General features: G+C 43.4%; 1 long non-coding RNA gene across 4 annotated transcripts in view; it reads left to right on the top strand.

Moving 5' to 3' along the window:
* LOC137620702 (uncharacterized) overlaps window positions 1-26,080 on the top strand; it is a 107,479-nt gene that overhangs the window by 47,865 nt on the left and 33,534 nt on the right. For 3 of the 4 annotated variants that reach the window (XR_011040098.1, XR_011040099.1, XR_011040097.1), the window contains exon 2: window positions 1,687-1,779. This is a non-coding gene — a long non-coding RNA (uncharacterized lncRNA). Of the gene's footprint in view, window positions 1-1,686; window positions 1,849-26,080 lie in introns of all 4 variants that reach the window. The other variant, XR_011040101.1, reaches the window with a different exon arrangement.

Genomic DNA, 26,080 nt, shown 5'->3' with positions numbered 1-26,080 from the left:
AGTTGCAAGCACGATGTCTGGATACCTTTGGAAGTCATCAGCAGCAGTCTACCAGGCAAAGTGGAACGTCTTCTGTGGTTGGTGCCGTGGAAGGGGTATATTTCCTCTCGATGCCACTATTCCAGCAATAGCGAAGTTCCTCGTGTATTCGCATGAGGAAATGCGCCTTTCAGTCTCGGCAGTTAAAGGCTATCCCTCAGCCTTAAGCCTCATCCTTAGACTCAAGGGAATGGACATTTCCTCATCACTAGAACTTTCTGTACTCATACGGAGTTACGAACTTACCTGTTCTCAGTCTGAAGTGAGACCTTCTCCATGGAATGTGGTTCGAATTCTCAGGTCTCTAAAGAGACCTCCCCATGAACCTTTATGCCAGGCAACAGATTGCCACCTGACTTGGAAGATTGTGTTCCTGCTAGCTTTGGCCTCGGCCAAACGAGTCGGAGGACTTCGTGGTCTCTCATACGACATTGCTCATTCAAGGGGATGGGGGAGAGGTACCATTCCGCTTTCTCCCTGAGTTTGTTGCTAAGAGTCAGAATCTGGGGATGGCGGATCCTAGATTTGACTCCTTCCGGATTTTGAGTCTCCGCTCTGTAACAGATGACCCTGATCATCTCTTACTTAGTCCAGTGAGAAGTTTGAGGCTTTACCTCAAAAGAACAGCAGCATCTTGTTCCCTTGTGCCTTCACTTTTTGTCAGCACAGGGAGGAACAAAAGGAGGGTCACCAAGAATACCATCTCTGCTTGGATTTGCAGGATCATAGACCATGCCCTGAATCCAGGTCCTCCTCCTTTAAGTCTCCCCAGAGCCTACAATGTCAGGAGCGTAGCTACGTCCCCGCCCTTCAAGAGAAAACTCTCTGTAACGTAGGTTCTACAGTCTGAGGTGTGGAAAAGTCAAAATATGTTCACAGCCCACTATCTGCAAGATGTGACCCAGAGGAGGCTCGATATGCTTTCTATCGGCCATGTGGTGGCTGCACAATAGCTGATCTAATACCTCAAGCTCCTTATTGGACAAGTATCAGAAGGTTTAGGGCACTGTTACCCAGTTTTAGTCTGCATGAATGAAAATGTATGACTGGCTCTTATTCTTTCCTTCATCCTTCCCTCTCTTGGGTAAAGCAGCAGCCTGGATTCTCTGCATAAGCTGACCTCAAAACCACTGCAGATACACCATGCAGGGACTCCTTATTTTAGGTACCTACCTATTCAAAATTAGGAACCCCCAGGTAGCCAAAAAGCCAGTTTTGCAGGGACGTCCATCCCCTTAATGGGTGAGTCACCCCTAATAAGTAGAGTAGGTTTGTATTCCAGTTACGGAACAAATGCCAAATTTGAAGATAATTTGTATTTTTCCTAACGATACAATTCTTTAGCTATTTATACATACTCATTTGCCAGCCCTATCCCCCTTGAAGTCTACCTTCAAACAAAGTGAGCTCATTCACAGGTGTGTGAATGGGAGGGGTAGCTAACTACCCCCTCCGCCTCCTGCTAATTAGTGGGATGGGTCGTTAACCCTCGCTAAATTTTACTGACTCGTCCTTTCAGCTTCCTCGAAAGTAATACCCTTAATAAATAGCTAAAGGTTTGTATCATTAGAAAAAATACAAATTATCTCAGAATGTCATATTTGTCCTAAATTGTAAGATCAGTAATTCATCAGATATTTTTTGCAGGATGCAGTTGTTTGGTTGGTTGAGATAACAAATGACTGACGGCAGATTTAATGGTGTTGTCCTTTAATCACAAGAAGACTTCTGTTTTACTGGGCAAGTGGAATTTTGGATCTATGACTTCAGGGAAAGAAATCTGTGCCTTGGTTTTAGCTAAAACTTTTGGTACAGTACTTCATTAAATGGCTATTTTTTTCTTTTTTACAAGCTAGCATTGTTTTATCTATAGGTATTTTTTTTCATAATTTTTAAATATTTAACTTAGCCGGTGAATATATAATAGCTGCTACTCAGCGGCTCGACAGAAAACATACTAAAAAACTCGCGAGCGATCGCTATGAAGGTTGCGGGTGTGCCCAACTATCGGCCAGATACCACTCTTGCATGTAAACAAACCCTTCAATTCTTCTCTGCCGACGTTGACGACAAGACGTATCAATACTCGCTGTAGAACCTGGAGTTTTCTCAACATATTTGGTGAAGTACTTCATTTTGGTTTGAGCTTTCGCAGTGCAGGTGTTTTATCTTCATCTTAAATCTTGAACTCGTTTTTGGATAGATTTAATTTTTGATGACAAGAAAGAGAGTATGGACTTTCTTTGACTTTTAAATGGCCGACCCTTCCCTTAGACGGAAGTGTGTTTTAGGCTTTTAGCAATTATCTTATCACGTTATAAATTAATTATAGATTTTCCTCTATATATTTTATATCTCAACCGCCTTTATTAGGCCTGTTTGATTAGCTTTCCATTTATAATAAACATCAAAATAAATTTTAATGATTTGATTATATGCGACCTTTCCTGAGAGTAGGCGGTCCTAACTTGGAAACCGAAGTTAAACAACGTTGAGCCCTTTTCAATCGTAAATAACTTTTACAGAGCTAATGATTTAAAACTTATTAAATGAAATATTTTTAGAAAATATTTTATGATAGTTTTTTTCTTTGAATAGTCTTCGTACTGTTTCAAAGATGAACTAACGTTTAGTTTATTTATGCTACGCAGTTTGCGCTCTATCGTTACGATACAGAGAGAGAGTATCACGGTTTCACTTTGCAGAAAGAGTAAATCGATTCTGACGTTTTGTTCTTTTTTCTTTCAAAGCTTAAATGTTTTAAAGACTATTTTAAAGGAACTTTTTAATTGAAAAACCTTTGTTTTTTCCTTTGGTCAAATAACCTGTTTATTGACGAAAGGTAAGTGGGCTCTTCTCTTCGGTGCGAAATCAAGAGAGAGAGAGAGAGATAGAGACGGAGAGAGAGAGAGGAGAGAGAACGTTCCGATCTTTATCTCGTCCCAAGCGAGTAACGTTGTTCTCGAGTTACTCTCGTCCCAAGCGAGTAACGTTGTTCTCGAGTTACTCTCGTCCCTAGTCTCTGTACGGGGAGAAAGGATAAAACGTTTTTAGTTTTTATTCACGTCCCAAGGCACTGTACGGTGAGAGATTGAAAACGTAGTTTTGAATGAACTAGTGTTTAGTCTCTTCCCCAGCCACTGATTTTTTTTACAGTATTTTAAAATATGTTTACTGTTTTTTGCTGGTATTAATGTGCTTACATTATACGACTGATTTCGCAATTACAACCTTTTGAGAGGTTAGAATTGCGTGCTTCAGGTAGAAATCAGTTTTATTCATACCTAATGTGAATTGTTAAAAAATTCGATTTCAGTGAAATAAGTGCAAAACAGAAAATCGTAGTGATAAAGTGATATTGCGTAAAGTGTTATCAGTGTTGCGACCGAGGGTTCGTCTGTTCGTGCCTGTCGTTCGCCTAGTCCGGGACCTCTTGCAAGCTCCCAAGCCCAGGGAAGAAGTAATGTCGTACGACTTATGGGTTCGAGAGGCCTTGATCAGCGAACAGACGTTCCCTCTATGGTATCAGGCGTATCTCACCAAGATCGCCCCTACCATTAGACGAGAGAGACGATTTTCTCCTCGTCATCCGAAGGCTTTTCACATAAGAAACCGTGGAACAAGGTTTTGAGGCCCTTTAAGCGAAAGTCAGTCCTTTTAGGACAGGTCCAGCGTCCTGGTTTTGACTATTAGGACAGCTCTGACACTATGCAGTCATCGGAAGACTGCTCGCCGCCTAAACAAAAACGTAACACAGGCTCCGAGAGTCTTTTTGTAGGCAAGGTTTTGCAGTCACAGACGTTACCCTCGTCTCTTACCGCAACCATTCCCGTTGTTCCTAAATGAGTTGTACGGCAAGACATGCAGAATAAGCTTGCCTCTCTTATGGAAGACTATTCTGCCGATAAGGTTCACGTTGATCCTAGCCGTTTATCTCATCGAGATCCTGGCCTTCAGCCACACTAACGTTCCTTTGTGCGTCCTGTTGACGTTGGCGTAGCCAAGTCACGTCAGTCAGGTTGTTTAGAACCACACTCGATGCGGTCTCGTGTGGATTTTAAGCCACATTTGGACGTTAGGCCACTTGCTGATGCTCCTGTTGACGTTCAGGACGTTCGCCAACAATCGGAGTTGACTTGTTTTGACGCTGAGCGTCAACCTCCGCATTCTAGAGTTGTTTTGACTGCTCAGACTAGGCGGTCAAAGCAGTCTCGAGTGGACGCTGTGCGTCCTCATGCACCTGTTGTTGTTGACAGTTCACAGACTGTCAAGCAGTTACATGATGTTGCGTCCTGGTCCGCTACTAATGCACCAGTGCGTGTGGACTCTGCTTGTAAAGCATTGCCACCACGGTAGGTCTCTCCCTTGCTTGAGACTCGGCTATTGTCGGACAAGGTTCCTTCAGATGAGGAAGTTGCTGTTCCCCCTCCTACTGATATTCCCTTGAGGACTCTGTCAGACGGAGAGGAGCCTAAAGCTGCTTAGCCCTCTATGGACTTTAAATAAATCATGCTGATTTTTAAGGATCTTTGTCCGGATCTTTTTGTAACTGCTGCTCCTCGTTCGCCTAAACGTCAGTGCTTACACTAGGCCTAGCTACTTCGAAGCCGTTGTTTTATAAGCTAGTGCTCTCTCGCTCTTCTAAGAGAGCTTTACGTTTGCTAGGCGACTGGTTTATCACCAGGAGGAGTTTGGGGGAGACAGCCTTTGCTTTCCATACTTTTAAGCTGGCTTATAGAGCGAGAGTCTGATATGACACGAGAGAAGTTCTCGGCTTGGGAGTTCCTGCCTCTGCCCAGATAGACTTATCAAACCTCATAGACTCTCCCTGGCGCCTGGCCATGAGACGCTCCAAGATTTTACAGGTCGACTTCAGAGCTATTTTCGAGCGTTTGAAGTTTTGCTGTACAATTATGTCATGCATAAACAAGGCTTTCAGGGATGGCTCCAATGATCTGACAGCCACGTTCTCTGCAGGAACAAGTCCCTCAGGGATGGCTCCAATGATCTGGCAGCCATGTTCACTGCAGGAGTACGTAAGAGGCAAGTGCGCTCAATGTGTTCATTGTCAAGACAAACTTCACGATGAAGTCTACCAAATCTGTCTTGACAGCATTTATGGAAGGCGACTGGATGGTCTCTCTCGACCTTCAGGAGGCATACTTCCACATTCCTATACACCCGGATTCCCAACCGTTTCTGAGGTTTGTTTACAGGAATGTGGGGTACCAGTTTCCAGACCTGTGCTTTGGCCTTAGTCCTGCGCCTCTCGTGTTTACGAGGCTCATGAGGAATGTGGCAAAATCCCTCCATCTATCGGGGATCCGAGCCTCCCTGTACTTGGACGACTGGCTTCTCAGAGCATCGTCCAGTCTTCGCTGTCTGCAGGATCTACATTGGACGTTGAGTCTGGCCAGGGAGTTGGGACTTTTGGTCAACCTAAAAGTCCCAACTGATCCCATCCCAGATTATTCTATATTTGGGGATGGAGATTCGCAGTCAAGCCCTGCTCGAAGTCCAACTAATGCTGAAAAGAAAACGTTTATTCAGTCAGGAGTTGGAACAGTCTCGTAGGGACTCTCTCATCCCTGGAGCAGTTTGTCTCACTAGGGAGACTACACCTTCTGCCTCTACGGTTCCATCTAGCCTCTCACTGGAACTAGGACAAGACATTAGAGACGGTATCATTCCCAGTCTCCGAACCAGTAAAGGCATGCCTGAAATGGTGGGACAGCAATATCAGTCTGAGAGAGGGACTATCCCTAGCAGTCAAGAACCCAAACCACGTGTTGTCCTCAGACGCGTCGGATTTGGGTTGGGGTGCGACCCTGGACGGTCGGGAATGCTCGGGTCTGTGGACCTCAAGTCAGAAGAGCATGCACATCAACGGCAAGGAGCTATTAGCAGTCCACTTGGCCTTGATGATATTAGAAAGCTTCTTCGAAACTAAGTGGTAGAGGTCAACTCAGACAACACCACAACTTTGGCGTACATCTCCAAGCAAGGAGGCACACACTCCTTCACGCTGCTCGAGATCGCAAGGGACCTTCTCTTATGGTCAAGAATTCGAGGCATCTCCCTGTTGACGAGATTCATCCAGGGGGACTTGAACGTCTTGGCAGACTGTCTCAGTCGGAGGGGTCAGGTGATACCCACGGAATGGACCCTCCACAAGGACGTGGGCAAGAGTCTTTGGGCTACTTGGGGTCAACCCACCATAGACCTCTTTGCCTCCTCGTTGACCAAAAGGTTACCAATCTATTGCTCTCCAGTCCTAGATACAGAAGCAATCTACATAGACGCGTTTCTACTGGATTGGTCTTTTCTGGACTTATATGCATTCCCACCATTCAAGATAGTCAACAAGGTACTGCAGAAGTTCGCCTCTCACGAAGGGACTAGGTTGACGTTAGTTGCTACCCTCTGGCCCGCGAGAGAGTGGTTCACTGAGGTACTTCAATGGCTGGTAGACTTTCCAAGAAGTCTTCCTCTAACGGTAGATCTGTTACGTCAGCCCCACGTAAAGAATGTCCATCAAAGCCTCCCCGCTCTTCGCCTGACTTCCTTCAGACTATCGAAAGACTCTCAAGAGCTCGAAGCTTTTCGAAGGACGCAGCCAGTGCGATTGCAAGAGCTAGGAGAGCTTCTACCATTAGAGTATACCAGTCGAAGTGGGAAGTCTTTCGAGACTGGTGCAATTCAGCATCTGTGTCCTCGTCCAGTGCCTCTGTAGCCCAAATCGCAGATTTTCTTTTACATATGAGAAAGGTTCGCTCCCTTTCAGCTCCCACGATTAAGGGCTACAGGAGGATGTTGGCTTCGGTCTTTCGACATAGAGGCTTAGATCTTTCCAACAATAAAGATCTCCAAGATCTCCTTAAGTCTTTCGAGACCTCTAAGGAACGTCGTTTGGCAACTCCTGGATGGAACTTAGACGTGGTCCTAAGGTTCCTGATGTCAGACAGGTTTGAGCCATTACATTCAGCCTCCCTGAAGGATCTCACCCTCAAGACACTTTTCCTAGTGTGCTTGGCTTCGGCTAAAAGGGTCAGTGAACATCATGCCTTCAGTAAGAACATCGGCTTTTCTACAGAAAAAAGCCACTTGTTCACTTCAACTTGGTTTCCTGGCCAAAAATGAACTGCCTTCTCGTCCTTGGCCTAAATCTTTTGATATTCCTTGCTTATCAGAGATCGTAGGCAACGAACTGGAAAGAGTATTATGTCCTGTTAGAGCTCTTAAGTTCTATTTAGCTCGTACTAAGTCATTACGAGGTAAATCTGAGGCATTATGGTGCTCAGTTAAGAAACCTTCATTGCCTATGTCAAAGAATGTTTTGTCATATTTTATCAGATTTTTTTAATACGAGAAGCTCATTCTCACTTGAATGAGAAAGACCGATGTTTGCTTAAGGTTAAGACGCACGAAGTTAGAGATATAGCACTCCGTGGCCTTCAAGCAAAATAAATCTCTGCAAAGTATTATGGACGCGACTTTTTGGAGAAGCAAGTCAGTGTTCTCGTCATTTTACTTAAAAGATGTCCAGACTCTTTACGAGGACTGCTACACACTGGGTCCATTCGTTGCAGCGAGTGCAGTAGTGGGTGAGAGTTCTACCACTACATTACCCTAATTCCAATACCCTTTTTAATCTGTCTCTTGAAATGTTTTTAATATTGTTTTTTGGGTTGTACGGAAGGCTAAGAAGCCTTTCGCATCCTGGTTGATTTGGCGGGTGGTCAAAGTCATTTCTTGAGAGCGCCCAGATTAGGGGTTTGATGAGGTCCTGTTGTATGGGTTGCAGCCCTTGATACTTCAGCTCCTGGGAGTCTTTCAGCATCCTAAGAGGATCGCTGGGCTCCGTGAGGAAGACAGACTTACAAGGAAGAGTAATCGTCTAAGTCAGCTTCCTTACCAGGTACCTATATATTTTGGTTTTGTTATATTGATAACTGTCAAAAAAACTCTTAGCTTATACGCTGTAAACTTAATTAACTCTGGTCTCTACCCACCGCCTTGGGTGTGAATCAGCTATTATATATTCACCGGCTAAGTTAAATATTTAAAAATGATATTTTAATTATAAAATAAATTTTTGAATATACTTACCCGGTGAATATATAAATTAAAGGCCCTCCCTTCCTCCCCAATAGAGACGCAGCGGGACGAGAAGAATTGAAGGGTTTGTTTACATGCAAGAGTGGTATCTGGCCGATAGTTGGCGCTGGTGGGCACACCCGCAACCTTCATAGCGAGTTTTTTGAGTATGTTTTCTGTCGAGCCGCTGAGTAGCAGCTATTATATATTCAGCGGGTAAGTATATTCAAAAATTTATTTTATAATTAAAATATCATTTTACGAAAGTGACGTAACATAGAAAATCTTCAATCCTATGATATGATATAATGTATAATTTTAAAATGTTATATTACCACAAAACCAGATATTTGATCTGAACTTTACTTAATATATTTTTGTGACTTTAAGCTCAACTGATGATTAGTTTTTCAATCAGGTGAGGTACTACTGGGTAAAAATCTTTTTTTATACAGTGATGTCTATTTCTGGGTCGACCTGTGACGTCCGGCGAAAAAGTCCTTCTTTGTACTTTTTCTGATATAAATCTTCCAAATATACCAGAGAAAATTAAAAGCATGGAATGCAGAGGTTACAACCCTCGCGCGAGCACCTTGTTGGTGTCGTATATCTAAAAAGGGCGTTTGTAAAACACTATTCACAGGCTGTCTTCCATTTAGATAATCCCTTCATCAAAGGGGGAGGGCCGTGACAGGCCCTAGAGAATACAGTTGGGATACCCTACCGACACCTACCACTCGCGCTCACCAGGTCATCCTTCTGTTTTGGACTTGACCGCAAAGTTGATAAGTTTTTTGCCCAGTGTTTTTCGAAGTGATTGTCGTTACTTCAACATGACTGACGTTGATACTTCACCCTTACCAATGTTAAGTACCATAGTTTGTTTTGGCAGCTTTTGACAGTACCGGGCATTTGTTCTGTTTCCAATATGTTGGTTTTTAGTTTTGGAAGCGATTGTCCGGCCGAGGTATCGGCAGCCATTTTGTGTTATGTTCGCTTCGGTAAATATTCTAGTTAATTTTGCCCATCTGGTACTCTGTCATTTAGGTTATATCACTTACGTTTTATGGCCTTTTAGTGTTATCATTAATTTTTACTATGGTATTTATTTGCTTGCAAGTCCAATTTGGACCTACGAAGAATAGCGATTTAAAGAATAGCGAATTAAAGTTTAGCGATTTAGTCTGTTAGTTTGTACTCGCCTCAGAGGCTTCGATTTAGACTATATCCATGTTTATTTGTTACGTTGTCGTTATTCTTCGTTCTTGGTTATTACTAAGAAAAGCAATCAATTTTATTAATGTTCTTGTTTTATTGTGTGATGTTAGTTTTTTTATTATGTAACCTTGAGAGCGAAAACAGAGACTGCTCGTTCCCTGTTCTACAGATATGAGTTATCCCTTCTCTCGTTTTCTTTGTTAGCTCGAGTAAGAGAGGTGAATTTCCCGTTCTCCGTTTTTATACGATCACGAGTTATTCAGGCCTCCTCTTAGTATCAGAGTTGATGATAGTACGTTTAATATTATAAACGTTTTTATTGATGTGGTTACTGTTAATATAGCTAACACTATTAATAGGTACGTTAGTGTATGAGTCATTAATTGGGGTCGTTTTATACCGACACCCTTAGCTCCGTTAGTTATGCTTAGCTCCGCCTTGAGTTATGCTCCGCTATATGGATACTCATTGGGTGAGAACTAGTTAACGTTCAGGAGCAGATTTTTGGAGTGCAACGGTGAAATCCGGCACTCGGACTCCAGCTGAAGCCTTTTACACACGAACCTTTGTCATGTTTGATCATAATTACACCGTTACGGCCGGCTTCACGGGAGATAACACAATCATTCATTGAGGTTAATGTTATCGTACCGGGGACGGTCACGATATCACGGTGACGGGCCTTTGCTACCGGATCTCCGGTACAAACAGAGATCAAGCAGACGGCCAGAACCGGAGTTAACAATGTGATACCGATGAAGACTTCACAGTTTCATTATTACGGTCCCTTTTTCATCGAATCTCCGGCTTCACTGGAGATAACACAAACATTCAGTATTAGAGAATGTTATCGTACCGCTGAGGATCACGTTTTCACGATGACGGACCTTTGTCACTAGTTCTCCGTTACAAACAGAGATCAATCAGACGATCAGAATCAGGGTATGAACCCTTTTTCATGAATAATCACAATATCGTTATTACGATCCTTTTCATCGAATCTCCGGCTTAACCGGATATCGTACAGGCGATCAGCATTGAGGTTAATATTAGTTTTCCTCTGGTGTTCACGTTGTCACTATGACGGACCTTTGTACCGGGGATTGTTACCGGAGCTCCGGTACAGACAGAGATCACTCAGACCACGGGTGGCCAATCTCTTGTTTTTGCTGTAAAGGAAAGGATTTAACATGAATACAAAGTAAACTGTACTTACTTTAATGACACTTTGAATTTGCGTTGGTAATATTCATTAGTTATTCTTGAAAGTCCAAATAAAAATATATGAACATAACTATGCCTATATTTATGCATATATTTAATTCTAACTAGGTATAAATATGGATAAATATCCATACAACATCGTGTTCAAATAGAAATAAATTGATTATGCCTATGTTTATGCATTTTCAATTCTAACTATGCCTAAATATGAATAAATATCCATACAACATAGTGTTCAAATAGAAATAAATTGATTGTGCTTATATTTGTGCATATTCAATTCTAACTATACCTAAATATGAATAAATATTCATACAACATCGTGTTCAAATAGAAATAAATTGATTATGCCTATATTTATGCATATTCAATTCTAACTATGCCTAAATATGAATAAATATCCATACAACATAGTGTTCAAATAGAAATAAGTTTCCACTCAGTACTGGGAACCAAACGTTGGCCCCTTCTAATGAAGGGCCGGGTCGAGGCTAACCATGCCATGAGAGGCTATCTACTGTTCCTTGAAACTCTGGTCAGTGAACAGATGAATCAATAGAATACTAATAGCCAGTAAATAATGTTAGACCCGGTTCTGAACGTCTGAGTCAGGGGTGGCCAACCTGTGGCGGATGCGCCAACAGTGTCACATTTCATGAATACAAGTGTCGAACTATACCCCAAAAGATAGTACATTAAATGATTTTTCTTTAAAATTGATTTTTATGAGTTATACAGCTGATCCCAGCCTGTGAATAGGATCACTAACCAAAGTTCAAGGAACATCCAGACTTATGTCCCCTTTCTTTTACAGAAGGTTCGCCTACATGGTTCCCGTCAGGATGATGATGAATCTCTCTGGCCTGCAAGAGAGGCTCTCCGCCCTTGGTTATCAAGGTTGGGAAGGAATGCTCCATCTAGAGGTCCCTATCTCCTCAGAGTGTCCTCTCTAAGGTTGGACGACGACCCCATGGACGGGCAGGTAGGTGGGGATGAATTTTGAGCCTTCAGCTTTGCAATTACCTATGTCACCGACCTAGGACCCTTAATGGATCCTGATGTTCATGTTACCCTGCATAAACCGTGACTGCTAAAAGCAACACATTCTAGGGAAAACCAAGGGGCTATGACGGAGCTCAAAAGTATGGTAGTGAGTCGGATCCGTTCAGGAACTCAGAAGTTTCCCCCTACAGCCCCAGGCATATCGAAGTAACCTCCTTCGATAAAAACAACGCATAGAGATTTGCCTTACATGTTCCATATATAGATGGTACCATAAATCTGGATGGCATAGACGTCCTCCCTCTGGGGGACCTAGAATTTACTCCCAGGTACTAGAATTCCCGTTCAACGGATTCGTTCGATTGAAAGAGATTGCCTTGGTGGTTAGGTTAGACAAGGTACCGAAGGTAACAGTATTATTTCCTAAAGGGCAGGCCCGATCTGTCTGGACCAGGATGTTGTCAGTCTGGGGGGTACGATAATTCCAAGATCTGCCCTTCCAATTCGACCTACACGTTTGATGGTCTGATCGGGTTAGTTGTGGGAAATACGTTCTGTCTGAGGCCTCTATCAGACAGGAATCGATAGTCGGTTACCCACTCGTCATCACAGCCTCCCTCTGATTCGACGTCTATGCATCCAAATCCCCCTCATCAGGTGGTCTACCTCACTGATTCACCAGGTACACAGCCCAACCCCGTTGGGATGTTTTACCTGCATACAGCCCTAGATCCGAACCCTCAGGCTCCTCTCGTGGACACCAGAGAGGAAGCTACAGGAGTAGAAGACAGTCTCGCCATCGAGACGGACCTAGAAAAAAGGGGGCTCGGAGAAGGAAAGTACCTAGATTCACCCCCTCACAACGCGGTGGTCCCGGTAGGGGGTAGACTTTACCACTTTTGAGACCATTGGACCTTCGGTCTGTGGGCTCATAGCATAATCTAAAGGTTTGAGGTGAAAATGGCCACAAGGTCCTCCTCCTCCACCAGTGACCTTCTCCCAGAAATCCACTCCCATCCTGGAAGAGTACACCACAGGGTTACTCAAGAAGAAGCAATCAAACGGGATCGATCACTGAAGTTCCAAAGCCACCTGTTCACAATTCCGAAAAGGCTTGGCGGCATTGAGAGTGGACCTGGACTTGTCAAGCTAAACTCTTACATTCTCTGCGACAAGTTCCGGATGTTGACTATCTCTCAGGTACGGACCTTACTTCCCCGTAGGACCGTCACCACCTCTGTCGATCTTACCGACGACTATTATCTTGCGCCTTTAGCTCGAAACTTCTCTTCTTATCTGGGTTTCCGCCTAAGCAGGAAAGCCTTTGTGTTCAAGACATGCCCTTTGGCCTCAACATTGATCCCAGGATATTCACGAAACTGGGAGAGAGAGTGTTAGAACAACTCAGGAACCAAGAGATACAGATCATTGCTTATCTGGCCGGTTGGCTCATTTGGGCCCGGCCGGTCATAGAAGGCAACAGAGCTACGAAGGAATTATTTCAATTTCTCGACAACCTGTGATTTCGGGTCAATCTCCAAAAAATCTCGCCTGCAACCATCAGTCCGCTTAGAATGGTTAGCCATTCAGTGGGACCTTTCGAAGCACACGTTGTCTCTCCCTTCCAAAAGGTAAGAGGAATAGTTTCCAAGATCAAAAAATTTTCTCAAACACAAACAGGTGTCTGAAGAGCCTTAGAAAGTATCCTCGGACTTTTCCAATTCACTTCAGTAACAGATCTAATAAAAGCCAAACTCAAAGACATCAATCGAGTTTGGAGAAAGAGAGCTACAGTACCTATAAGAGACATGGTCTCGAAGGTCCCCTCTGTCTTGAAAATGAGACTACGCCCATGGTCCGAACCGAAGGACCTCTCCAAATCGGTTCCTCTACAATTCCCACCTCCACAAGTGACATTCCATACAGCCGCGTCTCGAAGTGGATGGGGGGGATTACTCCGAACATCAGATGTTTCAGGTTCTTGGTCACTCTCCATGAAACAGTCCCATATCATTGTTCTCAAAGCCATGGCAGTGTTCTTGACCCTGAAGAGAGACTCTCCTCCGAGGTCGACCCACATCAGAGTAGTGTCAGACAGCACAGACGCAGTACACTACGTCAACAGGGGAGGATCCAAGTCACCCAACCTGAATCAGATCCTGGTCACTATCTTCGACTGGGCAACAGAAGAGAACTGGTTCCTGTCAGCACCTCACCTAGCGGGAGGCCAGAATGTGAGAGCGGACTCACTATCCAGGACGGATCCACTGGAGTCAGAATGGTCTCTAGACATAATTTCATTCCGGTGGATACTCAGGCTCGTTCCAGGCCTCCAGGTAGATCTATTCGCAACTCAGATGAATCACTAACTTCCTTGTTATGTGACCCCAACCCTGGACCCTCGGGCTTATGCCATGGACGCATTACCCCGGGATTGGAACCATTAGAAGAAGATTTCCCTATCTCCCCCAGGGAATCTTCTAAAAACTTTTACACAAACTACGCTCCTTCCGGGGCGCAGTGGCTTTAGTACCACCTCACTGGCCAAGAACAGTTGGTTTCCTCTCCTCCTCGAGTTGAAACTCAGTCCCATCCGGATCCCGTTCCTCAAACTGACCCGAGTATCCAAACTCACTGTGTCAGATTACTCAAGGATAGCCAAAACTCTAACTTTGTGGACTACAGGAAGTTGGCAGCTCGTAGAGATGCGAACATTGAACCGGAAACGATCTCTTCATCGAATGGGACAAAAAAGGGACTCGACAATTCGCCAATATGATTCGGCCGTTAACAACTAGTAGGTCCCCTAAGAGTGCAGACCATACTCGTATGTCCCCGCATTTAGCCATCTCTTTCTTGAGGTTCCTATTTGACAAAGGCCTAACAGTTAGCACTTTAACCACCATCAAGTCAGCTTTGAAGAAGATCTACCTTGTTGGGTTCAACATTAACCTAGCTGATTCCTATTTCTCATCAACCCCAAAAACATGTGCTAGGCTTCGACCTTCGGTTCGGCCACAAAAGGACTCTTGGTCTCTGAACGGTGTTCTCAAACTTGCGATGGACACGGACAATGAATCCTGCTCTTATATCACTCTTCTTAGGAAGACTTTATTTCTAACGGCTATGGCCTCAGGTGATGGAACATCAGAACTAGCAGCTCTCACGAAACCCGGAAAACATAGATTTCCTCCCTTCAGCCGAAGTACTCCTTTTCCAGACAAAGCTTCCCTAGCTAAAAAATGAGGATCCGCAAAATAGGTGCTCCTCTCGGAAGATTATTCTTCATCCCCAGGATTTTTCTCCGTGTACAGTCACACTCTCAAGCCCCTTTTTAGCTAGAACTGCCACCCGCTCGTCTGGCCCCTTGGTTATCAGGGAACAAGGAGGTACTATTTCCATTCACAGTATCAGGCAACAAATCCTCTACTTCATTAAACATACTAATCCGGAATCATTTCCCCAGGCTCATGATATACGGACAGTAAATGCCTCCAACAATGACTTCCAGAACAGGGACTTTGATGATTTTAAAAAATATACGGGTTGGAAATCCCCTATGGTTGTCAAACGCCAATATCTAAAGATCTTACAGGCCCTTAAATACCTGACGATGGCAGAGGGGAGCCTTATCTCTCCCCATTAATCTCCTCTTCTTCCTTTCTTCCATCTCTTCTCTTCTCCCTCCTACCCGCCACTCACACCACGTCGCCGCTCTCCTTGGTAGTTCGTTAGCCCTATGATATTTGCCATGTTTAATTCCTATGGTTTAACTGTTATTGTAGTTACCGTTCCTTTAATGTTTAGATATACTTAGACATGTAAGGTTTGATGACTTTTGCGATTCGACACTCAGTTGGTTCCTTGTCGTCATTATTATTTAACCTTACGTTCCCTATGTCATTTGGCTGGTTGGTAATTGGACGATTACTTTATTATATCATAGTATTGTCGTACATGGTGATTGTATTCTCCTCATTATGTTATTATTTTATTGGGCTTGGAAGGCATTCTCTGGTACCTTTTCGCCGGACGTCACAGGTCGACCCAGAAAAGGGATTTTGACGAAGGAAAAATCTATTTCTGGGGAGAGACCTGTGACGCCCGGCGAAACCCTTCCCGATTATTTTTGTGCGGACCCACCCTTTTCCTTGCCAAGCCATATGTTCTTGCAGAAGGATGACCTGGTGAGCGCGAGTGGTAGGTGTCGGTAGGGTATCCCAACTGTATTCTCTAGGGCCTGTCACAGCCCTCCCCCTTTGATGAAGGGATTATCTAAATGGAAGACAGCCTGTGAATAGTGTTTTACAAACGCCCTTTTTAGATATACGACACCAACAAGGTGCTCGCGCGAGGGTTGTAACCTCTGCATTCCATGCTTTTAATTTTCTCTGGTATATTTGGAAGATTTATATCAGAAAAAGTACAAAGAAGGACTTTTTTGCCGGGCGTCACAGGTCTCTCCCCAGAAATAGATTTTTCCTTCGTCAAAATCCCTTTATTCATTGTATTTCTATGTTACTGTTCTCTTGGTGGCACCTGTGGATATTGGATTGAGGCTGATAGATTGGAAAGCTACTTGAAACCACCGGGTTTTAACCTTGTGTTTTTGCTTATGATATTGTAAGCTTTTGTTTATATCCTTACTCCATTACGCCTTCGTATTCTGTAAATATTTGTTGTTCATCAAGCTTTATCTTAAATTAGAACCAATCGTATTGTTAGGTAGTAAGTTGGCCAAGGTGACAGCCACCTATTGAGATACTACCATTATAGACTAGAGTTATTGGATTCTTTGATTTGCCAGATAGTCTGTATTAGTACATTGGATCCCTCTTTGGTTATGTATTTTACCTTTGCCTACACATACACCGAATAGTCTGACATATTCTTTACACATTCTCCTCTTTTCTCATGCACCTGATAACATTTGAGATAACCTAAAAGTTCTTCACTCAAGGTGAATGCACTGTAATTGTTCAGTGGTTACTTTCCATTTGCTAACGGTTAAAGAAAGACTTGTTTATGGTAATCAGCTCTTCTAGGAGGAGATCATTCCAAATTCAAAGCATTGTTTTCTAGCCTTCGGTAGTGCCATAACCTCTGTACTATGGTATTCTGTTGTCTTTGGTTATAATTATCTTTCATGGGGTGTATACTTAGACACACTATAGTACATGTTTTCTTATTCCCTTTCCTCTTTGAGCTTTTTTCAATATTTGAGCCCTTGGTCTCAGTGCATCCTGCTTTTCCAAATTTCTAGCTTAGCTAGTGATAATATTGGTTATATCCCAACGACAGTCTGGAATACCTTCTTCAATAATAGAAAATTTTCTTTAATATATTATTAAAACTAAGAATTTTAATAAATTTCAAGAAATCTAGTTGATTCGTTATTGGGTTATTCATTTGCGCTTTTAGTTTGGGAAACGAAATTCAGAATTTTCTCCTTATTATCTAAGAGTTCAAGAAAACAAAAGATATGTCCACACATGAAGTGGAGCAGTCTCTTAATTAAGGCATCTTTCTGCAGGTAGTAAGCAGGCCAAAGCACCACCTCTACATTAAAATACTACACTATAGACTAGAGTTATTGTGTCCTTTGACTGGCCACATAGTATTACATTGAATCCCTCTCTGGTTATGGCTCATTTTTCATTTCGCTACACCTACATGGAATAGTCTGGCATATTCTTTACACATTCTCCTCTTTCCTCATACACCTAACAACACTAAGATAACCATAATATTCTTATTCACTCAAGGTGTTAACTATTGCACTTTAATTGTTCATTGGCTACTTTCCACTTGGTAAGGGTAGAAGAAACACACAATAGCTATGGTAAACAGTTCTTCTAAGAGAAGGAAACTCCAAAATCAAACCATTGATCTCTGGTCTTAGGCAGTGGCATAGCCTCTGTACCAAGGTCTTCCATTGTCTTAGGGGTTAGTTCTCTTGCTTGCAGGTATACTCGGGCACACTATTTTATCTTTTCTTATTGCCTTTCCTCACTTGGCTATTTTCCCTGCCCTGTCAAAGATCTTGATGACAAAACCTATGACGATTATACTTTTTTTGAGTTCTCTGTTTAGATGCTACATTTTTGTGAATAACTGTTTCAGCAGCAGTAATTTAATATGATTTCGTTCCGTAACTGGAATACGAACCACACTATTTAATAGGGGTATTACATTTGTCGTAGTTGAAATGACAAGCCATTAAATTTTCAGAAGGGTTAACTACCCATACTGCTAGTTAGCGGGGGTAGGGGAGGGTAGCATGCTTACCCCCCCTCCCCTCACACACCTGTGATTGAGCTCACTTTGCTTTCGGTTCGGATGGTGAACGGACGTTGCCGCTCTTCATCCTCACCGAATATTGGCAGCCATTAATGACTTTTGCTTTTTCTTTTTCTCTTAGTGTGTGTTTGTGAAGTTGACTTCTGTGACCATGAGCACCTGCCCTGGACTCTCTCCGGCCGCCTTTGTGGGACGTTTTTGTTGGCGGTGGAGACTGATCCTCACACCCTTTCCCCTGTATGCAGAGGTCAACGGTGTGATTGCGTAAAGAAGTGTAATGAGTGTAGGGAGTGGTCTTCCTCCCAGTAGGAGAGGTTTGGACGACGGCAGAAGAAGAAGTCCAAGCGGGATATTTCTCCTTCGGAGGTTCCTTCGAAGGGAGAAAAACCCAAGGCCTCTTCTTCCATCTTCCGAACCTCCTCCAAAGCTCCTACTCATTTGGCCTCTCATGGGAGACCGTCTAGTAGTAGCGTAGACCAAGTTAATGTCGGCCAACCCCGGTTCTCGAGAGATGATGTTGTTTCCCTAGCGAAGCAGCCCCACCTCTCTCCCCGGGTGAGGCCTTGTCACTAACCCCTCTTTTGCAGATTTGGTCTTCCTTGGGGCTTACGGGTCCGCCCTCCAAGGAAGCTTTGCTACAGTTCATCCGCATGGGTGCTTCTGTTCAGCAGTCATCGTCGCCGTCAGAGGTAGATCGTCTGACCTTCGTCAACGTTATAGTGTCAGAGGTGTCTCATGCCTAATCATCCAACTCCTCTGCCCCTCCAGACTCTCCAGCAGTTGCTGCCGACTTAGTTTCCCCCGTTCCTGAACATCCTTCAAGGGGGACACTAAGTCCAACGTCTGTCTCTCCTGCAAGTGTTCCTCTCGGGGGAGTTCACTTATAGAGTCTCCTCTTCGGAGGACTGCTGCGGTGCACGGTCAGCTTGCTGATCCAACGGCTCCCAGATGGTGCATTCGTCGGAAAGCACGCCTTCCACTTTGCCTTAGAGGTCTCCCTTCACCATCGGTGAAGAGGCGCCTCTTTGATTCATCGTCATCGGATCCGTCCCCTTCAGAGGAGCCTCCGCTGCAGTCATCTGACCTTCATCCATCGATCGTCACTGCTCCTGCAACTAGTCCTGTGACTTCGGTCGTGGACCTCTCTGCTGATTGTTCGCGATCCCTTCGGTGGATGCTCACCCTTACAAAGGGCACATCCCAGTTCCCAACCATCCACCCTTCAGACCTGCCGACCTGCCATCACTGTTCCTATCACCGGTAAAGCCTATTGAAGCTCTACCAAAGTGCGCAGCTGCACGCCATCGGCCTGCAGCTCGCCAACCTACAGGACATCAGCGTTCACCAGCAGCTCGTCAGTACTCTACAGCCCTTTGGCACGCCCCTTCACCTGCTCGCCCTCATAGAAGGCAGTAAGATCATGCGCTTGCGCGCCAACATTCTCCTGTGCGTCAGTGCTCTCCTGCATGCCCGGCGTCCACGCACCCACGTTCACCTGCGCACCCTGCGCTCATACACCCAGGGTCGCCCACGCGCCAGTGCACTACAGCGCGCTTGCGCTCTCCTGCGCGCCCACTATCTCCTGCGCATCAGCAATCTTCTGCGCACCTTCTGCATACGCGCCCACGATCTCCTATGCGCCAGCGCCCTCTTGCACTCCAGCGCTCTCCTGCACACCAGCACTCACCTGCGTGCCAACACTCTCCTGCTCGTCAATTATCTTCTGCGCACCATATATTGCGCATCAACAATCTTCTGCGCACCCTGCACATACGCGCCCACGATCTCCTACACGCCAGCGCCCTCCAGCGCTCTGGCGCTCTGACGCTCCAGAGCTCTCCTGCGCGCCAATGCTCCCCTGCGCGCCAACACACTCCTGCGCGCCAATTATCTTCTGTGCACCAGCGCTCTCCTGCGCGCCAATTCTCCACTGCGCACTACCGTGCTCCTGCACGCCAGTACTCACCTGCGCGTCAACAAATGACTGCGTGCCATTATTCTCCTGCGCACCAACACTCTGAAGGTGAACAGCATGTGCAATGCAGCGCTCGCCTGGACATCTGCATGCTCGGGCGCCAATATTCTCCCACGCGCACTCGCCAATATTCTCCCGCGCACATGAGCCAACAGGCACGGGCGCAGGATCTACACCAGGCAAGGTCACCATCGCCTCATTCCCCTCCCCGCAAACGTATTCCAGCGCACCCCTGCAGGAGAAGGGAAACAGGCACAAGCAGAGGGGTTCAGGATCCCTAAACTACCTTCTAAGGTGGACCCACCTATTAAGGTGACTCCTCATAGGAAAGAGTACTCGTCAAGACCAGAATATTGGTCAATCTTTCGATGACCCTCATAGCTCCGCTATACCATCACGCAGAATGGTTCTCAGACCTGCTGCTCCTATAGGGCTGCCAAGAGAGCTTCCTCCAAGACACAATCTACTCGGACAATCACTTGTCAAAATTTACCACAAGGCTGTAGCTTTGTTATGCCTTCGCGCCTGGAGACTATCCAGCATCTCCTCACTCAAGGAGGTCTTTCGCAACAAGTCGCAAAGAGGATGTCTAGATAACTGCGAAAGTCATCAGCTTCACTCTGTCAGGCGAAGTGGAACGTCTTCTGTGGTTGGTGCCGTAGAAGGGGTCTCAATCCACTCGATACCACTATTCCAGCAATAGCGGAATTCTTCATGTATTGAGGGAAGAAATTCATCTTTAGGTGTCAGCGGTTAAAGGCTATCACTCAATCTTGAGTCTCGCCTTTAAACTGAAAGGAATGGACATTTCCTCATCACTAGAGCTTCCCTCCTCATACGAAGTTATGAACTTACCTTTTCTCAGTCAGAAGTGAGACCGCCCCCATGGAACATGGTTCAAGTTCTTGGGTCCCTAAAAGGATCCCCGTACAAACCATTACAACAGGCAACAGATTGTGGCCTAACTTGGAAGACAGTGTTCCTGCTCGCTTTGGCCTCAGCCAAACGAGTTGGCAAACTTCATGGTCTGTGATAGGACGTCGCCCATTCAAGGGGATGGGGAGAGGTAAGCTTCTTCCCTGAGTTTGTTGCCAAGACTCATAATCCGGGGGTTTCGGATCCTAGATTTCACTCTTTTTGGATAACGAGTCTCCACTGTAACTTAACGACACAAATCCCTCTTAATGAGAGAAAGCCTTGATGAAGTCATTGAGCTTCAGCACGGCATTTCATTCCCGTGCTGAAACTTGGTGACGGGCAAGAGGGCTCTCGAACTTGGGGAAATTGCTCCCCCAGTTCGAATCTAAATTTCTCTCTTTCACCTTTTTCTTTTTCTCAATATTACTTCGACCTTATCCTAATTTCATAAACTTTCTTTAGTCTTGCTTTCCAAACTCTATGAGAAAAATTTCCCTCGTTATATGTGTGTATATATTATGTACATATATATTTATTATTTTTTTTTTTCTCTCCTATGGCTTGGATGTTTTTACATCCATTGTAGCCCCGGCGGGGATGTTTATACATCCTTTATTGCTGCCTTCTTTGATGAGTGGTAGGAGGTATCACAGTTGAGAGGTGTTTGCATTCAAAGCTATATGTGAGAGTATTGGATGATTTCAGCCATCCCGAAGATGGTTTGGACCTTTTTGGCGGAACTATTCTCAAGTGTTGGGTCTTCGGAATCCAGGGGGATCCAATGCTTGGGGTAGGACTCTCAGCTTTTGGCCGGAAGCCCGTCATTATAGATATGGGGAGGATGATTCCATAATTTTTTGGTCTCAGTCCTAACAGGCGGGTTCAGCTTACACCTGTGCCTCTATATCTGTTTTGATGCTATCCTTCGGGTAGGGTATGGAGTGGACCATCTGGGAAGTATACCCTCATTGTGCCGATAGTGGAGAGTGCAAATTTCCTTTCCGACGTGTGATGGCCTAACATTCTCGAGCAGGTACATCAAACTAACCCTTTTCTCTCTCTTTCGTCTAATGGATTCTTTAAGGAACGAACCCCCATCCCCTGGATACGCTGACTCTCCCCCGGCACTGTTGACGACCTCTGCTAATGTGATAAGGGAAAGCTCTGTTGATGACCTCGGAACGGGAAAGGACCATTCTACTGATATTTCTAAATCGAGTAATTTGGGTAACACGAGGAAACTTCGAATCCTCCATGTTACACAAATTTCAATAGAGACAAATTATGATGATCTATGTAAAGCATTTGAATGCTATGGATGCATAAAAGAAATAAGGATGAAACTTGAAGCTGAAACTTGGGATTCATGGATATCTTATAGTAGTTATGACGAAGCATTTAGTGCAATAAGTAACTTGAATAATATTAAAATTAATAACTTGAATGTCCCGGCTGCTCTCTGCGATAAGGTACCAAAAGATTTGGATGTGTACAGGCATGCCGATTGGTTGGAAAAAGACGCAGATTTAGTTATGCCCTCCCAGAGAAATCCAAAACCACCGATGTGGCTTATAGCTGAATCATAGGGGGTTACAGGGAATTATTTTAGAATATGCAAATTGATTCAGAAAAAAGTAGGAGCTATTGCACCAGGCAATATATCTCGTTTCGGAAAAAATAGTTTCCTTATCCATGCCAAATCCAGTACACAGTCGGTAATATTGTCCAATATGAAAATAAGTAATGATGACATTAAGTTAGATGTCAAACCCCACCTAAATTTTAGCTACGGAAGGGGCATAGTTTTTAACAGAGATCTACATGATTTTACAGAGGAGGAGATACTGGCCATGTGTCCATTAAATGTTTGGAAAGTTCATAAAGTCCCAGGTACATCAATGATAATCCTTACATTCCAGGATGCTGATGTACCTTTTCATATTATTATCGAGAACGAAAGGATTAAAGTAAGACCCTTCAAACAGAAGCCATTGCAATGCTTTAATTGTTTTAAATTTGGGCACCCGTCCAAAGTTTGCAAAAATGAGAAGATATGTGGTATTTGCTCCAAATCTTACCATGGAGAGAGTGCACTTGGAGCCAGGTGTTTAAATTGCAGCTCGAATCACAAATCCATAGACAAGAGCTGCGAGCTATATAAGTTGGAGGAAGCTGCCCTCAACAAATCAAACTTAGAACATATAAGTGTGACCCATGCCAAAAGACTATTAAATAAATCAAATACATATGCTAAGGCATTAAAATCAAACCAACCTAGCGCTGCCAATAGCTCAAAAAAAAGTATACTATCTGACAAAATGTCAAGTAACGAGGTAACCATATTACCTCCTGAGGCTTTACCACAGTGTATTAACACTATAGTCTATTTTTTATAGCGGTGCATATTTGCACTGACTCACAGGGGTGCCCTTTTAGCTCGGAAAGGTTCCTGATACCTGATTGGTCGGAAGTATTTTTGTCCGAACACCTTCATTGTTCTCGAATGATTACCAAGTAATGTGAATCAAAACTTATTTATTAACCTATATTTCTCCATCATATATATGTTTTGTCAATAAACAATGTGAAAGAATAAATATATTATAAAGAATCGTCTTGGTAAGTCTAAATTTAATAACACAATCCGCCGAAGTCAACGACAGTAGCTTATTTTCGGATGCACGCTTTGAAATTTTGTAATTTTTCACATATTTTAACACAAATTGGGATAAATTACACTCAGCATAAGTTAAACATGTTATTATAAACTTTCTTTGAATACCAGAACTTACCAAAAACATGGAATTAATAAAACCCGATATTTGTGAAAACTTATGGGGAGGTGAAAGAACAGCCTGTAGCGGCCTGGCGGAAAAATGATCCCTTCTGACTCGTAGACGCAGTTTGTTTTTTCTTTAGTAATATAGTTCGGCCTATTCCTTTCAGTTTAAATAGTCTTACATTGTTTCTCTTCGTATTATTTTGCTTAGTATTTTCCCACATTCCTGTTCCTCACCTATTATCTATCTATTTTCCCCGATATCCCTTCTTTCATATAGGCCTATGTGATGTCCGCACTACGATTCCTTATGTTTTGTACCTTACGTCAGTAAGTATGTAAATAATAATAACAACATAAATTTTATGCTGTGTAGCAAGTATAACCTATTCTGTAAACCTGATATTAAGCATAGTATTTTTTTCATTCCCGCCTCTACACTATTTAAATGAGACTAGCACGCGCTTCCCTTCAAGCCATCACTTTTGACAGAGGATAAGAAATAAGGAATCGTAGTGCGGATATCCCATATATGAAAGAGGGGATATCGGGGAAAATAGATAGATATTAGGTGAGGAACAGGAATGTGGGAAAATACTAAACAAAATAATACGGAGAGAGACAATGCAAGACTATTTAAACTGAAAGGAATAGGTCGAACTATATTACGAAAGAAAAAAAAACTACGTCTACCAGCCAGAAGAGATCGTTTTCCCGCCAGGCCGCTACAGGCTGTTCTTTTACCTCCCCATAAGTTTTCACAAATATCGGGTTTTATTAATTCCATGTTTTTGGTAAATTCTGGTATTCAAGGAAAGTTTATAATAACATGTTTAACTTATGCTGAGTGTAATTTATTCCAATTTGTGTTAAAATATGTGAAAAATTACAAAATTACAAAGCGTGCATCCGAAAACAAGCTGCTGTCATTGACTTCGGCAGATTGTGTTATTAAATTTAGACTTACCAAGACGATTCTTTATAATATATTTATTCTTTAACATTGTTTATTGACAAAACATATATATGATGGAGAAATATAGGTTAATAGATAAGTTTCGATTCACATTACTTGGTAATCATTCGAGAATAATGAAGGTGTTCGGACAAAAATACTTCCGACCAATCAGGTATCAGGAACCTTTCCGAGCTAAAAGGGCACCCCTGTGAGTCAGTGCAAATATGCACCGCTATAAAAAATAGAGTATAGGTCATTGCCCCCTGCTGTACAGCCTTCAGCTGCCATTACAAAAAATAATACAAACCTCTCTCAGGCCATGTCCTTGCCTGATCTGATGAAGGTTCCACTTAAGACTAACTTACCTGATGCACCTGTTGTGGGAAAGGTGCAAAAACCTCGAATCCCACCATCTATTAATCGTAAAAGAGAGAGACCTCCATCTCTCTCTCCACCCTCCATTAGAAACGTTAAGGTTATGACATCAAATAAATTTGATGTTTTGTCTGTTGATGTTTCTAATGAACCATAAGATGAACTGAATAAATCAGAAATTCAAGTTGAGGTCCACCATCCACCTCAACAAATAGATAAAAAGAATACAAAGAAAAACACAAATGTAAAACCCAACATAACAAGACCACCTCTGAAGAAACCTACTGGTAATAATGTTAAATTAAAAACTGCTAATGGGAAGACCTCATCCAAGATGTCTTCCAGAAATAATCCATAGTTTTCTCCTCCATTTTGCAATGGAACTGTCAGGGTTTGAGGGCGAAATATGAAGAACTTAAGCTCCTAATTCATGAGCATTCCCCCATAATTGTATGTGTACAGGAAAGTATGCTTGATTCTAACACTCCTAGTCCTCGAGAGTATGTTAGCTATAGAACACCATATAATCAACAAGCAGGGAGCCATGGCGGAAGTCTCATGTACATTCGTCGAGATGTTCCCCAAATACCCATGCCTATACGTACAACCCTGCAGGCAGTTGTTGTACAAATTGATATAGGGAGAAAATATACAATATGCTCTCTGTACTTACCTCCAAATGATAATATTTTATATGATGATTTAGCAGAAGTCATTCAACAACTCCCTCAACCTTTTCTCTTACTGGGAGATATGAATGGTAGACATCCTTTATGGGGTGATGTTTTGGCCAACACAAGGGGCAATATTATCTCATCAATTGTGGAGAATGAGGATGTGGGGCTCCTTAATACAGGAGAGCCCACGCACTTCCATGTTCAGACAGGTACTTTGTCATGCATTGTCCTTTCAATTGCAAGCTCTAACTGCCTTCTTGATTTTGATTGGAGGACATTAGATGATTGGCATACTAGTGATCATGCACCAATCATTATAAACACCAACAAGGGTCCGCCTTTGCAAAGATCGCCACGTTGGAATCTAGACATGGCAGACTGGGTTAAATTTTCTGAGCTAAGTGAAATCGAAGGGAGAGCAGAACAGTTTGAAAGTATTGATGATGCCATAGACCTCCTGAATGGAACTCTTCATACAGCAGGAATCAATTTGATTCCAAAAACCACAGGACTAATTA

The sequence above is a fragment of the Palaemon carinicauda genome, chromosome 27 (genome assembly GCF_036898095.1).
Source record: "Palaemon carinicauda isolate YSFRI2023 chromosome 27, ASM3689809v2, whole genome shotgun sequence".
NCBI lineage: Eukaryota > Metazoa > Arthropoda > Malacostraca > Decapoda > Palaemonidae > Palaemon > Palaemon carinicauda.
This window is presented reverse-complemented; position numbering and strand designations above follow the sequence as displayed.